Source organism: Triturus cristatus, chromosome 2_2 (genome assembly GCF_964204655.1).
Source record: "Triturus cristatus chromosome 2_2, aTriCri1.1, whole genome shotgun sequence".
NCBI classification, from domain to species: domain Eukaryota; kingdom Metazoa; phylum Chordata; class Amphibia; order Caudata; family Salamandridae; genus Triturus; species Triturus cristatus.
Window position 1 is genome coordinate 1,003,976,420 of NC_140582.1, and position 14,843 is coordinate 1,003,991,262.

At 37.8% G+C, this 14,843-nt stretch overlaps 1 protein-coding gene across 1 annotated transcript in view; it reads left to right on the forward strand.

Moving 5' to 3' along the window:
• STK32B (serine/threonine kinase 32B) overlaps nt 1–14,843 on the forward strand; it is a 1,850,878-nt gene that overhangs the window by 1,213,821 nt on the left and 622,214 nt on the right. The window lies entirely within an intron of this gene.

Here is a 14,843-nt window from a genome sequence, read left to right on the forward strand (position 1 = left end):
GGCACGAAGAAGCCCATCAATTCACTGCCGTGACACAAAACACAGAGGCCCATTTCCGGAGTCAGCTCATTTTAATCAAGGTTTAAACAGCACCATATGCTTCCTTTCACCCTACGCGTTTCAGCGTTATGCCTTGATCACGGGAGGAAACAATTGGCCAAGTGCATACGTGCATGTATTTAAAAGTCCTGGGTCACATGACTTATGCGCAATACATCTCCCATAATGCATCTTAAAGTTCAAATTAGTGCAGGTAGTATGAAAGTTCTCGTTTTGTTTGCATAAATCATTTTATACTTTCTTACTTTGAAATGCATTCATGTTAATAAAATCCAAATGGAACACAGTCATGAAAGTTCTTACTTTCAGCTTAATGCATATTTATTCCGGTTCCCTTGATAAATGTTTTTCCTCCGGAACGATTGGTAAAGAAAGTCATTCTCACCAAATCCCTTCCAGGCTGCTGCTATTTTCGCTATATTAGCATCTCCTTGAAGGCAAGTCAGCAGCGAGTGGGTCATGCTCCTGTATTTAATCCACCAAACATCCTTCGAGCATCGGAGCCTCCAACCCTTCAGGGCGGCCTCTTTAAACAACGGGCACGAAGAAGCCCATCAATTCACTGCCGTGACACAAAACACAGAGGCCCATTTCCGGAGTCAGCTCATTTTAATCAAGGTTTAAACAGCACCATATGCTTCCTTTCACCCTACGCGTTTCAGCGTTATGCCTTGATCACGGGAGGAAACAATTGGCCAAGTGCATACGTGCATGTATTTAAAAGTCCTGGGTCACATGACTTATGCGCAATACATCTCCCATAATGCATCTTAAAGTTCAAATTAGTGCAGGTAGTATGAAAGTTCTCGTTTTGTTTGCATAAATCATTTTATACTTTCTTACTTTGAAATGCATTCATGTTAATAAAATCCAAATGGAACACAGTCATGAAAGTTCTTACTTTCAGCTTAATGCATATTTATTCCGGTTCCCTTGATAAATGTTTTTCCTCCGGAACGATTGGTAAAGAAAGTCATTCTCACCAAATCCCTTCCAGGCTGCTGCTATTTTCGCTATATTAGCATCTCCTTGAAGGCAAGTCAGCAGCGAGTGGGTCATGCTCCTGTATTTAATCCACCAAACATCCTTCGAGCATCGGAGCCTCCAACCCTTCAGGGCGGCCTCTTTAAACAACGGGCACGAAGAAGCCCATCAATTCACTGCCGTGACACAAAACACAGAGGCCCATTTCCGGAGTCAGCTCATTTTAATCAAGGTTTAAACAGCACCATATGCTTCCTTTCACCCTACGCGTTTCAGCGTTATGCCTTGATCACGGGAGGAAACAATTGGCCAAGTGCATACGTGCATGTATTTAAAAGTCCTGGGTCACATGACTTATGCGCAATACATCTCCCATAATGCATCTTAAAGTTCAAATTAGTGCAGGTAGTATGAAAGTTCTCGTTTTGTTTGCATAAATCATTTTATACTTTCTTACTTTGAAATGCATTCATGTTAATAAAATCCAAATGGAACACAGTCATGAAAGTTCTTACTTTCAGCTTAATGCATATTTATTCCGGTTCCCTTGATAAATGTTTTTCCTCCGGAACGATTGGTAAAGAAAGTCATTCTCACCAAATCCCTTCCAGGCTGCTGCTATTTTCGCTATATTAGCATCTCCTTGAAGGCAAGTCAGCAGCGAGTGGGTCATGCTCCTGTATTTAATCCACCAAACATCCTTCGAGCATCGGAGCCTCCAACCCTTCAGGGCGGCCTCTTTAAACAACGGGCACGAAGAAGCCCATCAATTCACTGCCGTGACACAAAACACAGAGGCCCATTTCCGGAGTCAGCTCATTTTAATCAAGGTTTAAACAGCACCATATGCTTCCTTTCACCCTACGCGTTTCAGCGTTATGCCTTGATCACGGGAGGAAACAATTGGCCAAGTGCATACGTGCATGTATTTAAAAGTCCTGGGTCACATGACTTATGCGCAATACATCTCCCATAATGCATCTTAAAGTTCAAATTAGTGCAGGTAGTATGAAAGTTCTCGTTTTGTTTGCATAAATCATTTTATACTTTCTTACTTTGAAATGCATTCATGTTAATAAAATCCAAATGGAACACAGTCATGAAAGTTCTTACTTTCAGCTTAATGCATATTTATTCCGGTTCCCTTGATAAATGTTTTTCCTCCGGAACGATTGGTAAAGAAAGTCATTCTCACCAAATCCCTTCCAGGCTGCTGCTATTTTCGCTATATTAGCATCTCCTTGAAGGCAAGTCAGCAGCGAGTGGGTCATGCTCCTGTATTTAATCCACCAAACATCCTTCGAGCATCGGAGCCTCCAACCCTTCAGGGCGGCCTCTTTAAACAACGGGCACGAAGAAGCCCATCAATTCACTGCCGTGACACAAAACACAGAGGCCCATTTCCGGAGTCAGCTCATTTTAATCAAGGTTTAAACAGCACCATATGCTTCCTTTCACCCTACGCGTTTCAGCGTTATGCCTTGATCACGGGAGGAAACAATTGGCCAAGTGCATACGTGCATGTATTTAAAAGTCCTGGGTCACATGACTTATGCGCAATACATCTCCCATAATGCATCTTAAAGTTCAAATTAGTGCAGGTAGTATGAAAGTTCTCGTTTTGTTTGCATAAATCATTTTATACTTTCTTACTTTGAAATGCATTCATGTTAATAAAATCCAAATGGAACACAGTCATGAAAGTTCTTACTTTCAGCTTAATGCATATTTATTCCGGTTCCCTTGATAAATGTTTTTCCTCCGGAACGATTGGTAAAGAAAGTCATTCTCACCAAATCCCTTCCAGGCTGCTGCTATTTTCGCTATATTAGCATCTCCTTGAAGGCAAGTCAGCAGCGAGTGGGTCATGCTCCTGTATTTAATCCACCAAACATCCTTCGAGCATCGGAGCCTCCAACCCTTCAGGGCGGCCTCTTTAAACAACGGGCACGAAGAAGCCCATCAATTCACTGCCGTGACACAAAACACAGAGGCCCATTTCCGGAGTCAGCTCATTTTAATCAAGGTTTAAACAGCACCATATGCTTCCTTTCACCCTACGCGTTTCAGCGTTATGCCTTGATCACGGGAGGAAACAATTGGCCAAGTGCATACGTGCATGTATTTAAAAGTCCTGGGTCACATGACTTATGCGCAATACATCTCCCATAATGCATCTTAAAGTTCAAATTAGTGCAGGTAGTATGAAAGTTCTCGTTTTGTTTGCATAAATCATTTTATACTTTCTTACTTTGAAATGCATTCATGTTAATAAAATCCAAATGGAACACAGTCATGAAAGTTCTTACTTTCAGCTTAATGCATATTTATTCCGGTTCCCTTGATAAATGTTTTTCCTCCGGAACGATTGGTAAAGAAAGTCATTCTCACCAAATCCCTTCCAGGCTGCTGCTATTTTCGCTATATTAGCATCTCCTTGAAGGCAAGTCAGCAGCGAGTGGGTCATGCTCCTGTATTTAATCCACCAAACATCCTTCGAGCATCGGAGCCTCCAACCCTTCAGGGCGGCCTCTTTAAACAACGGGCACGAAGAAGCCCATCAATTCACTGCCGTGACACAAAACACAGAGGCCCATTCCCGGAGTCAGCTCATTTTAATCAAGGTTTAAACAGCACCATATGCTTCCTTTCACCCTACGCGTTTCAGCGTTATGCCTTGATCACGGGAGGAAACAATTGGCCAAGTGCATACGTGCATGTATTTAAAAGTCCTGGGTCACATGACTTATGCGCAATACATCTCCCATAATGCATCTTAAAGTTCAAATTAGTGCAGGTAGTATGAAAGTTCTCGTTTTGTTTGCATAAATCATTTTATACTTTCTTACTTTGAAATGCATTCATGTTAATAAAATCCAAATGGAACACAGTCATGAAAGTTCTTACTTTCAGCTTAATGCATATTTATTCCGGTTCCCTTGATAAATGTTTTTCCTCCGGAACGATTGGTAAAGAAAGTCATTCTCACCAAATCCCTCTCTGTACATGCACACATATGCACATATATATATGCATATATATGCATTTATATATATGTATGTGTATATATATATATATACATATATAAACATATAAATATAATCTGCATATCTATATAAATATAAATGCATGCAGACATATACATATACATATATGCATACATATGCATGGTATGCACATGAAAGTTTGAAAAACTCTAATAGAAGCAAAGCTAAAAAGCCACCTAATTACAAACAGAATTCCTTTAACTTAAACGAGGGCGAGACCTATTGCATTTTCAATGCTTATTTACTTTGATTCCATCAAGAAGGCATTCAGATGTATCACACATTTTCCATAAATTCTGAATGGTAGCACTCTAGTTGCTCATTAGATCACCGTAGTAAAGCTACTGCTCACCAGGGAAGTCTGCTGCTGGTATTCAAAGTGCATGTTTCAGTCTGCATGTCAGAATTTTTTAATGAAATGGAAGAGGATTTGAGAAGTCAAAATGTGCCCTAATCTTTCTTTCTGCAGCACTAATCATAATTTCTATGGCAAAATAAACCCCCTCATTTTGTTCCTTTGCAAATTAAATGTTTTAAGGGTTACCACTTTATTCCAATCAAGATGGCATCAGGTGTGCCATACGTTTATCATAAGTAGGAGTGTTAGTGCTCTCGTTGTTCTTTGGAACACTCTGGGAAGCTGCAGTAGAACACAAAGGAATCAACTGACAGTCTCTGCCCTTGTTGGATGTACATGTTTTACTGAGAATGTCAGACTTCATTCTCACATGACTAAGAAAGATAATGTGAAGACTGTTAGCTCTCTAGTTGTTCTTTAAAACACTCTGGGATTTCTGTCATTGGGCTATACTTGGGCTATATCTCAGTGATATTTGTGCTACATTTGGGCTCTTTTGTCTCTGGTGGCCATCTTGGGAGACTTGTTATGAAGTTTCCTAATTTCCTCATTTACTACAGTCTCCTCAGTAGGCATACTGTCAGTTTTTTACTTTGATTCAATGAAGAAGGCATTCAGATGTGTCACACATTTGCCATAAATTCAGAATGTTAGCACTCTAGTTGCTCATTAGATCACTGTAGTAAAGCTACTGCTCACCAGGGAAGTCTGCTGCTGGTATTGAAAGTGCATGTTTCAGTCTGCATGTCAGAATTCTTTAATGAAATAGAAGAGGATTCTTCTGAGAAGTCACTCAAAATGTGTCCTAATTTTTCTTTCTGCAGCACTAATCATACATTCTATGGCAAAATGAACCCCCTCATTTTGTTCCTTTTTAAATTAAATGTTTTAAGAGTTACCATTTTATTCCAATCAAGATGGCTTCAGGTGTGCCATACGTTTATCATAAGTAGGAGTGTTAGTGCTCTCGTTGTTCTTTGGAACACTCTGGGAAGCTGCAGTAGAACACAAAGGAATCAACTGACAATCTCTGCCCTTGTTGGATGTACATGTTTTACTGAGAATGTCAGACTTCATTCTCACATGACTAAGAAAGATAATGTGAATTTACAGAAAATATGCTCTCAGTTTAGCTTATAGATCACCTTCCAAACCTCTGTGGGGAAAGCATGTGAAAATAGTTTTCTCTCAAACATGATATCCCAGCAGAAGGCTTTTTCACATGGTAAAATCACCTTAGAACATACCACAATTCCTAAAATGAGTATGGTACCATCAACAAATGATTTCTAATGTAACTAAAGTCTTAAAACCTTCTATTAACTGCAATGCTTTTTAATGAGGTGCTATCATGTATATTGGTCCCAAGATGGCTGCCAACACTTCTTGGATGAAGTGCTGACAGCCAATCAGATCTCATGATGAGATGTGTGGTTAGGCTCCGCCCAGATATATATGTGATTTTACTTTTGATTTTCTCAGGAACTACTGAACGGATTTACACCATTTAAGCAAAAGGCACGACTCTGAACCAAGGTCTACCTTTCTGCCAAATTTGGTGTAATTCCGTTCAGCAGTTCGGGCTGTAGCTGTGTCAACAGGTCCTATGGGAAATTGCATGGGGAAAACGTGTTTTGGGACCCCCCCTTTTTTCTCAGCCCCCGCTTGATGAATCACCACAAAACTTTTCAGGATAGGAGCGGACCGGAGCTGGCCAAAAGTTTGGAAAATTTCGCGAAGATTCGTCAACCAGCGCCAGACTTATTGGGAATAGAATGTTGCGGATTCCCTATGGAAAATGGGTCCTAACTATAACTACCTTTTGGTGACCGCCAGTAGGTAAAATATATATATATATATATTCACTTAAAAAACCATAGGTTTCACACATGTTATAGTTAGGTGGATATTTCACTCGTAAAAACCAATGAAATCCCCCCGTTATAGTTAGTTCAGATAACTATAACTCGCGCGCCCGCAATCCACTGCACATGACGTCACATATTACATCACTCATGACATGGTCAGTGGCATCACTCATGACATCACTGATGACATCATCCTTGTGCTGGAGTGGCGGTCGCGCGAGTTATAGTTATCTGAACTAACTATAACGGGGGGATTTCATTGGTTTTTTACGAGTGAAATATCCACCTAACTATAACATGTGTGAAACCTATGGTTTTTTAAGTGAATTTGCAAGGTTTTTTAAATGCTAATTCCTAACTATAACGTTTGTGAAACCTATGGTTTTTTCAGTGAATTTGTACGGTTTTTTAAATGTTAATTTATTTATGTATTATTATTTTTTTTATATATTTATTTTACAATAAACTCCGTATTAAAAATTATGAATTTTTTTTTTTGGTTTTCACCCTGCGATTTTAAAAAAAAAATAATAATTGGGGGGGGGTTTTAGGGTGCGCGCACTGTGCGCGCACCCCCGCGATTTTTTAAAAAAAAAAGGTTTTTTTTTGCCTTGGGGGTCCTTCAGGGACCCCCTGACAAAGGCTAGGGGGTCAGGAACTCTCTACCCTGCCCCCTTTTCACGTTCGCCACCTTCCTTTTTCACTCTCGCATTGAAAACAAACACTTCCTGATTTCGACCGATTCGAACGTTGACTAACATGTAACCACCAATCAGAATTACGCTCGCGCACGTTAGGGTGCTCGCACGGTGCGCGCACGGTGCGCGCACCCTGCGCGCGTATAGATATATATATGCTTTTAAATGCTATTTTCTCCGGAAATACTGAACAGATTTACACCAGACCTGCAAAAGGCACTTCCTTGACCTTATGGCTACCTCTCTGCCAAATTTCAAGTAATTCTGTTCAGCCGTTCGGGCTGTAGCTGCGACTAAAGGTCCTATGGAAAAATGCATGGGGAAAACGTGTTTTGGGACCCCCTTTTTTCTCGGCCCCCGCTTGACGAATCACCCCGAGACTTTCAGGGTAGGAGCTGAACGGAGCGCCCCATTAGTTTTGAAAATTTCGCGAGGATTCGTCAACCGGCGCCAAAGTTATTCAAAATAGAATTTTGAGATTTCCTATGGAAACACGGTCCTAACTATAACTATCTACTGGCGACCGCCAGTAGATAATATATATATATATATATATATATTCACTGAAAAAACCATAGGTTTCACACACGTTATAGTTAGGAATTAGCATTTAAAAAACCTTAGAAATTCAGTGAAAAAACCATAGGTTTCACTCATGTTATAGTTAGCTGGACATTTTACTCGTAAAAAACCAATGAAATTGCCCCGTTATAGTTAGTTCAGCTAACTATAACTCGCGCGCCCGCAATGCACTGCTGATGACGTCACATATTACATCACTCATGACATGGTCAGTGACATCACTCATGACATCACTGATGACATCTCAAATGACATCACTGATGACATCACTGATGACATCATCCAGTGAATGTGTGTTTTTCTGAAAATTAAATATGTTTTATATATGTATATCTCAAGGTTGATAGAAGAATAAATGGGTATATTACTGTCTAAATGGATGATTTCTTTTTGAAAAATTGATTGTGTAACTGACTGATTAAGTGTATCATAGTGAATACATGGCTTAGTGAGTAATATTTAAATATGTAAATATCTGTATCATTTTTTCACTTTGTGTATAAGTGGCTGCATGGGTTGGTGAGTAGCTACATGGGTGTCTATATAGGTTATTAGTTGGTTTTTTTGAGTATTAGTCTGAGTGTCTGCATGGTTCGGTGGGGGGTATGACGTAGTGCATAGGTGCATGAATGAGTGACTCACTGTTTGTATGTGTTGAACAGAGCATGTGTGCAGGACTGCATGGGTGGATGCGTGTGTGTATTGGTGTGTTAGTGAGTGAATGACTGTCTCAATAGTGTCTTTATGAGTAACTACATATGTTTTAAACTAGTATATGTGACTATTGGTGTATATATGTGAGTATATGTGAGAGGGAGAGATTGAAAGAGTTCCTGTATGAATAAGTATGTGTTTCTATAAGTGATTGTTTAAAAGACTAAGTATGTGTAAGTTTCCGTAGAAGTAAGTGTGGTGGTGTGTGTATAACTGTATATGCAGGTGAATGTATGTTTGATTCTTTATTAGCATGAGTGACTATGTGTGTGAGTAACTCTATGGATGAGTGGCATTATGTAACAGGATGTATAGGTGTATGAGTACATATGATGAGTGAGTACATGTATGAGTGACTGTATAGGACTGTTGGTGAATGAGTGGATGTGTATGTTGATCTTAGAATTACTGAAGAGGTTGTTGTAACTGGTATTGGTATGTCCATTGTTTTGAAAATTTTAGTCTCTATTTTTGAATGTGTGTATCAAAGCTTATATTAAGGTGAGAGGACGTCTGCCACTCTATCACAAGGATGATGTCATCAGTGATGTCATCAGTGATGTCATTTGAGATGTCATCAGTGATGTCATGAGTGATGTCACTGACCATGTCATGAGTGATGTAATATGTGACGTCATCAGCAGTGCATTGCGGGCGCGCGAGTTATAGTTAGCTGAACTAACTATAACGGGGCAATTTCATTGGTTTTTTACGAGTAAAATGTCCAGCTAACTATAACATGTGTGAAACCTATGGTTTTTTCACTGAATTTCTAAGGTTTTTTAAATGCTAATTCCTAACTATAACGTGTGTGAAACCTATGGTTTTTTCAGTGAATTTCTAAGGTTTTTTAAATGCTAATTCCTAACTATAACGTGTGTGAAACCCATGGTTTTTTCAGTGAATTTGCAAGGTTTTTTAAATGCTATTTTTTTTTTTTATTCTTCATTTTTTTCAAACATATTTTTAATTTAATTTTCTTACCTTTTATAAAGACTATGCTTAAATTTTTAAAATCATTAAATATTTATTTTATATAAATTTTTTAAAATAAACATGTAAAATTTATATCCAGATTTTTTTTTTTTTTATAGTACGCGTACCGTAAGCTCACGGTAAGCGTACGGTTTACGCAACGCCCGTAATCTATCTACGCTGCTTGCGTATAGTTACGTACTTTGCGTAGCCGCGCGTACTGCGCGTGGGTCGCGTGCGCGCTTACGCCACACGCGCACGTTACGCGGAAGTGCCGGGGAGTGACTGTTATGCGCATGCGCGCAAGCGCGTGTCTTTTTTACGCGCACGCGTACTTTTTGCCGTAAGCGCACCGTAAGCGTACCGTAAGCGTACGGTAGGTCATGTGATCATGAAACACAACTTTTGATTGGTTGAAAGTACTTTCAGTTCTAGAACTCTCCTACACCACACCCATTCCCCTCATTTCTGCTTGTGATCCCTTGGGAGAAGGAGCTGGTTTGTCTTTGGGATACGATGGCAGAACAGCAGAGCTCTTCTGAGAGTGAGGCTAGCACCAGCAGCACTGTCTTGAGGCTGAGAGCGAGGAAAGTAAAGCCTTCTTATGTTTGGGATTATTTTACTTTTCCAGAAGGCCAGCAAAAGGTGAATGCACCCTTAGTTACTTGCAAGCTGTGTAAGCGTGTACTTTCTAGAGGTAATCCTAACAGGAAGTATTCCTTTGGGAATCACACCATGAAGAGACACCTCCAGGATGTACACAGAAGGACACATGGTCATCTTTTTGGAGGTAACTCTTCAGAAAGACGAGCCAGTACATCCACAGCAGCTCAGCCTGGACCATCACCTGCAGGGCTTACTCCTTCTTCTGCAGGTCAGGTGAGCCCTTCATCTGTGGGGGGAGAATCTCCTTTTGCTGGCCCTCTGGAAATGAACCTTCGATTTCGGAAGGTTGATATTCATTGCACATTTTGTAAAGGTCTAATTTGTCATAGGGAGACCAGTGTTTCCCTAGTGAACAACAAAATAGATCAGCACATTTGTAGCTTTGAATGATTTTCCCATGCTTCCTTTCCTCTGTCCCTGCATGAACACAACGGTTCTTTTAAGAGCCAACCTTATCTTCCATCTTTTTTTTACTTGTTTTTAAAAACTTTTTTTTTTTTTTTTTACCGTACGCGTACGGTAAGCGTACCTTTTTTTTATTTTTTAAAAAAAACCACTAAAAATCATTTATCACATTATAAAGTCCTTGAGAGACTACAATTTTTATTATTGACTTACCATACTCACTCAAAAAAATATTTATTCATTTGTTTTTTAAAAAAATAGTTTTTAAAATGGTTGTAGTTTCCGAAAATTTTCTATATCGATCTGAAAATAAAGAAAAAAGTATTAATATTTTTAAACCATTTAATAATACAGTACACATATTTACATTTTTTACCAAAAAATATTTTTGCCTTATTTTTGCTGTTTTCAGAATAAATTGCATTTCACTATTAATTGTGAAAGCAATTGCATTCATCATTTTACAGCGGGCAAAAAAAATTAACAATCACAAAGATTGTATTAAAAAAGCCCAGAATCTCTTCTCACTTAAACTTATCATTACAGAAATGCATATTATTCTAAAAAAATATCATCTAAAAACAATACTTTTTTCTTTAAAATACCGTCTGATATGTTTGTTTGAGAAGTATAATCACAATATTATATCTCAAATAACTCCAAAATACATCTGATTTTATTTCCTTTAGGCCAAATAGTATTTTTTTTTTTTTTCCTGGAATAAATTTCCAAGGGAAATCCATTAAAATTCTAAAGTTTAATCTGTCCAGATCTCACCGATTCTCTGTAACATTTTGGTTCACGAAAATTTTTTGAATAATTTATTTAGTCCACAATAGAATTGCTTACTTTTCCACATGGCCAAATAGTAATTTTTTAAATCATTTTTGAAAAAAATTTCCAATGGCAGTTCAATAGCATTCCAAAATTTAAAATGTGCAGAAGTTACCGATTATCTCTAAATTATTGGTTTTTCAAAATTGCATTAAAAATTAAAAAAGTCCACATTACAATTGGTTATCTTTCCTTTAGGCCAAATGATAATTTTAAAAATATTTTTTCTACAAAATTGCAATGGTAATCCAGTAAAATGGTAAAATTATTTTGTCCAGATCTTGCCAAGTCTCTCTAAAATTTAGGTTTCAGGAAGATTAGATAGGAATTTGCTAAATCAAAAGGCAAACGTTGTTTGAAAATCAATTGGGAATCATTACACAGTGTCCAGCCTTTTTCACATTTTAGATAAACTGTGTAATGTCCAGAAGTAACAGTAGGTCCATCATGGAAAATTATTGCAACAGTTACAAAAGTTTTTCCTGAAATTGATAATTGCTGTCCTGTAAACTTCTTTATTAAAGTATCCAATTTTGATCCATCAGCTCTACATCGTTGCATCATTAAAATTACATACTGTCCGTATTCCCTTAAAATTAATGTTGATAACATGTCAGAATTACACTCACCACATTTCATGCTATGATTAGCATCTTTAACTAATTTTGCAAAAGTGACTGTTTTACTCTCTGGCAATGTCAAATAAATAAACCTTTCATTATCAACAATAGAGCCACATATATTATAACAATTATCACAACTATGTTCCCATTTATAAGAGAGACCAAAAAAAATGTCAATGGGAACTCCTTCTTCTTCCACTACCTGAAGAAAATACATCAAAAATTCGTGTGCATCTTGCTGTTCATTTTGAGAAAACTGTGTTCGTCCTGAACATACATCTAAAAGTTTTCTAATGTCAGTAGCACTTTCTATTTGAGTTTTATCTTTACTCAGCTTTTGAAAAAGGAGACTCAGCTCTGAACAGAATCTTTTTCCCTGATTTACTATTATCTGCTCTTGCAAACTTTCCAGATAAAATGCAACATTCAGCACTACATTTGCATAGCAGTTGACACCAGAGCTATTTTCAAAATGACATCCTACAACCTGTTCTTCATTTTCCTTTTTCTTTTTGCTTGCAATTACATCACTCCTCTTTTTTTTCCTCTTCTCTATATCTTCATTACAGATATTCTCATTTCTCCTTTTACGAGAAACTACACGTTTCTCCAACACAGGATACTGACCTAAATGAGGAGCATAGCTTCTTCTTAATCTATTATACTCCTTTACACAGTTTGTATCAGCACTAACTTTTGAGTCATCAAAGTCTATCATGAATAAACCTGATAATGTTTTGACTCGTGACAAAGCTACATATGCCATACCTTCTTTGAACACAGTTGAACCAATGTTCACAAATGCACAATCTACAGTCAATCCTTGAGACTTGTGAATAGTTACAGCATATGCTAGAGAAAACGGAAACTGCTTCCTACGTACATATAAGTCTTTCACAAGCATAAAACGAACTGTACAACGACAAATATCTTTAACTTCTTCTATCTGATCAAATTTTATTTTTAAACATTCAATTCCTTCTTTTTTCTGATAATTAATAAAACCCACAACTCTTCCCATTGCTCCATTCACTAAGCCTTTCTCAACATCCAAATTTCTCCTTAAAAACACTCTACAGTTCATGCAAACATATAGATTTTTTTCTAATCCTGCTGTTTTGGAGATGTTCTTCTCTAGTGAGTCCAATTTATTTTTCAGTTTGCCTGTTACTGTGACAGTAATTCTTCCATCCTCAATTTTGTCCACTGCTTCCAATTTCCTGATGTCTTCCTTTTCCAATTTCAAAAGCTCCTCATTAAATATTGAGCATTCACGTAGAGTTGGCATTAAGCAGATGACACTTTTGTTTTCTGCAATATTCTTGTATATTTTCTCTGCAACTATTTCTTCCTTTGGAAATAAATTATGTAGCAGCCGACTCTGTAATGCTTTTTTCCCAACTTCTGTGAGTATTCCAATCCTGATATCTTTCAGAATACTTCCATATTCTTCATCGTTTGCTTGCCTCATATTAGTTGTAAGTTCCTTGTACTCAAAGAAGGACCAAATATTTGTATTTCCAATGCTTCCCAATGACTTCTTCGTGTCTTCATGTGTCACAGTATTAAACACTGGTTGTCCTTTAACTGGAGTAAGTTGCAAAAGATCCCCAAAAACTATGACGTGTTTTCCACCAAATAACACGTCATAGTCTGTCTTCAAAATTTGCTGCATTCTTAAATGCACAAAGGCAAGCATTAAGTTCGATACCATGCTCACCTCATCAATAATGAGAACTTGCATCTTCTTCAATACTCTTGAAACTTCCAAGGATGCTTCTCCAGTTAGCTTGTTGAATTGTATTTTGTTCTCATGCTCCACTGGTAACATTAGCAAACGATGTAAGGTGATTCCTTTTATGTTATATGCTGCTAACCCAGTTGGAGCAGTAACCACACAAGACAAAGTAGAATCCGTTTTTTGCTTTAGGTAGCTTCTGATGACTTTAATTAGGAAACTTTTTCCAGTGCCAGCTTGTCCGCTTACATACATCCTGATTGGATGAAATGATGTGCATGAGCACTCTTTTTTGATATGTAGAAATCCGTGATCAATTTTGTTTTTGATCTCTTCATAAATTTGTTGCTGCTCTTGATTCAGTTGTCTTTCCAAATTTTCTAAGTCTATAAATTCTTCTTGACCTTGATTCATAGCCGTTTCCACTTCATTCATGGCTATTGATGCTTCATTTTCAACGATTGGTTGTCCTAGGGGATCTTGACTGTATGTTCCTGAACTTTGGCTGTCCTGAGAACTGTCTCTAGCTATTTCTGCTGCAATTGTAGTTTCCTGTTCAATTTCTTCATTTAACATTTGCAGATAAGTTGAGAATGTACTGCATTGTATGCTGTCTTTACAAGCATTAAAAGAATCTTCATAGCTCTGGAATTCTCCCAGTAGTTCATCCTCTGTACGCCATGGTTTAAACAACTGTAAAAGAGCCAAGTAGTAAAATTCTTTCTTGTCGGTAGTGTCGCAACTCAGCTTCCGGTGATTTATCAAACTTCCTTTGGTTTGCTTCACCAAACATCCTTCTTCACCAACAACTTTATATTTTCCACTGTTGATGTCTTCTGCAGCTTTCCGTGAATAAATGTAGTTCTGTAACACTTCATAGAGACACATGTTCTCCAGATGATGACTTCTCTTGGGATAATATGTGTCCAACATGTTTGTTTTCAATATATCTGTACTTTCTGGGTCATTCTCAGCCAAATATTCAATTTCTCCAACAGATTTCAGTACCCGATTTCTCATTGCTGCAAGGCCTAAACTTGCCCAAATTATTCTTCTTGACTTCGAGTAGAGACTTGCAGAAGATAACCTATCTGAACATTCGTAGGATCCAATTTCTCGATGCGATAACATCTTCAAACTGAAACTGTACAGCTTCTTACTGACAGTCTTCTCGTGAGAAATCTCTTCCCACATTTCCTTCAATTCTGTTTTTTCTGATTTCGTAATGTAAGACGTTACATATCGAGCAACAGCAATGGAATTGTCAGCAACATACTGTATATCCATGTTA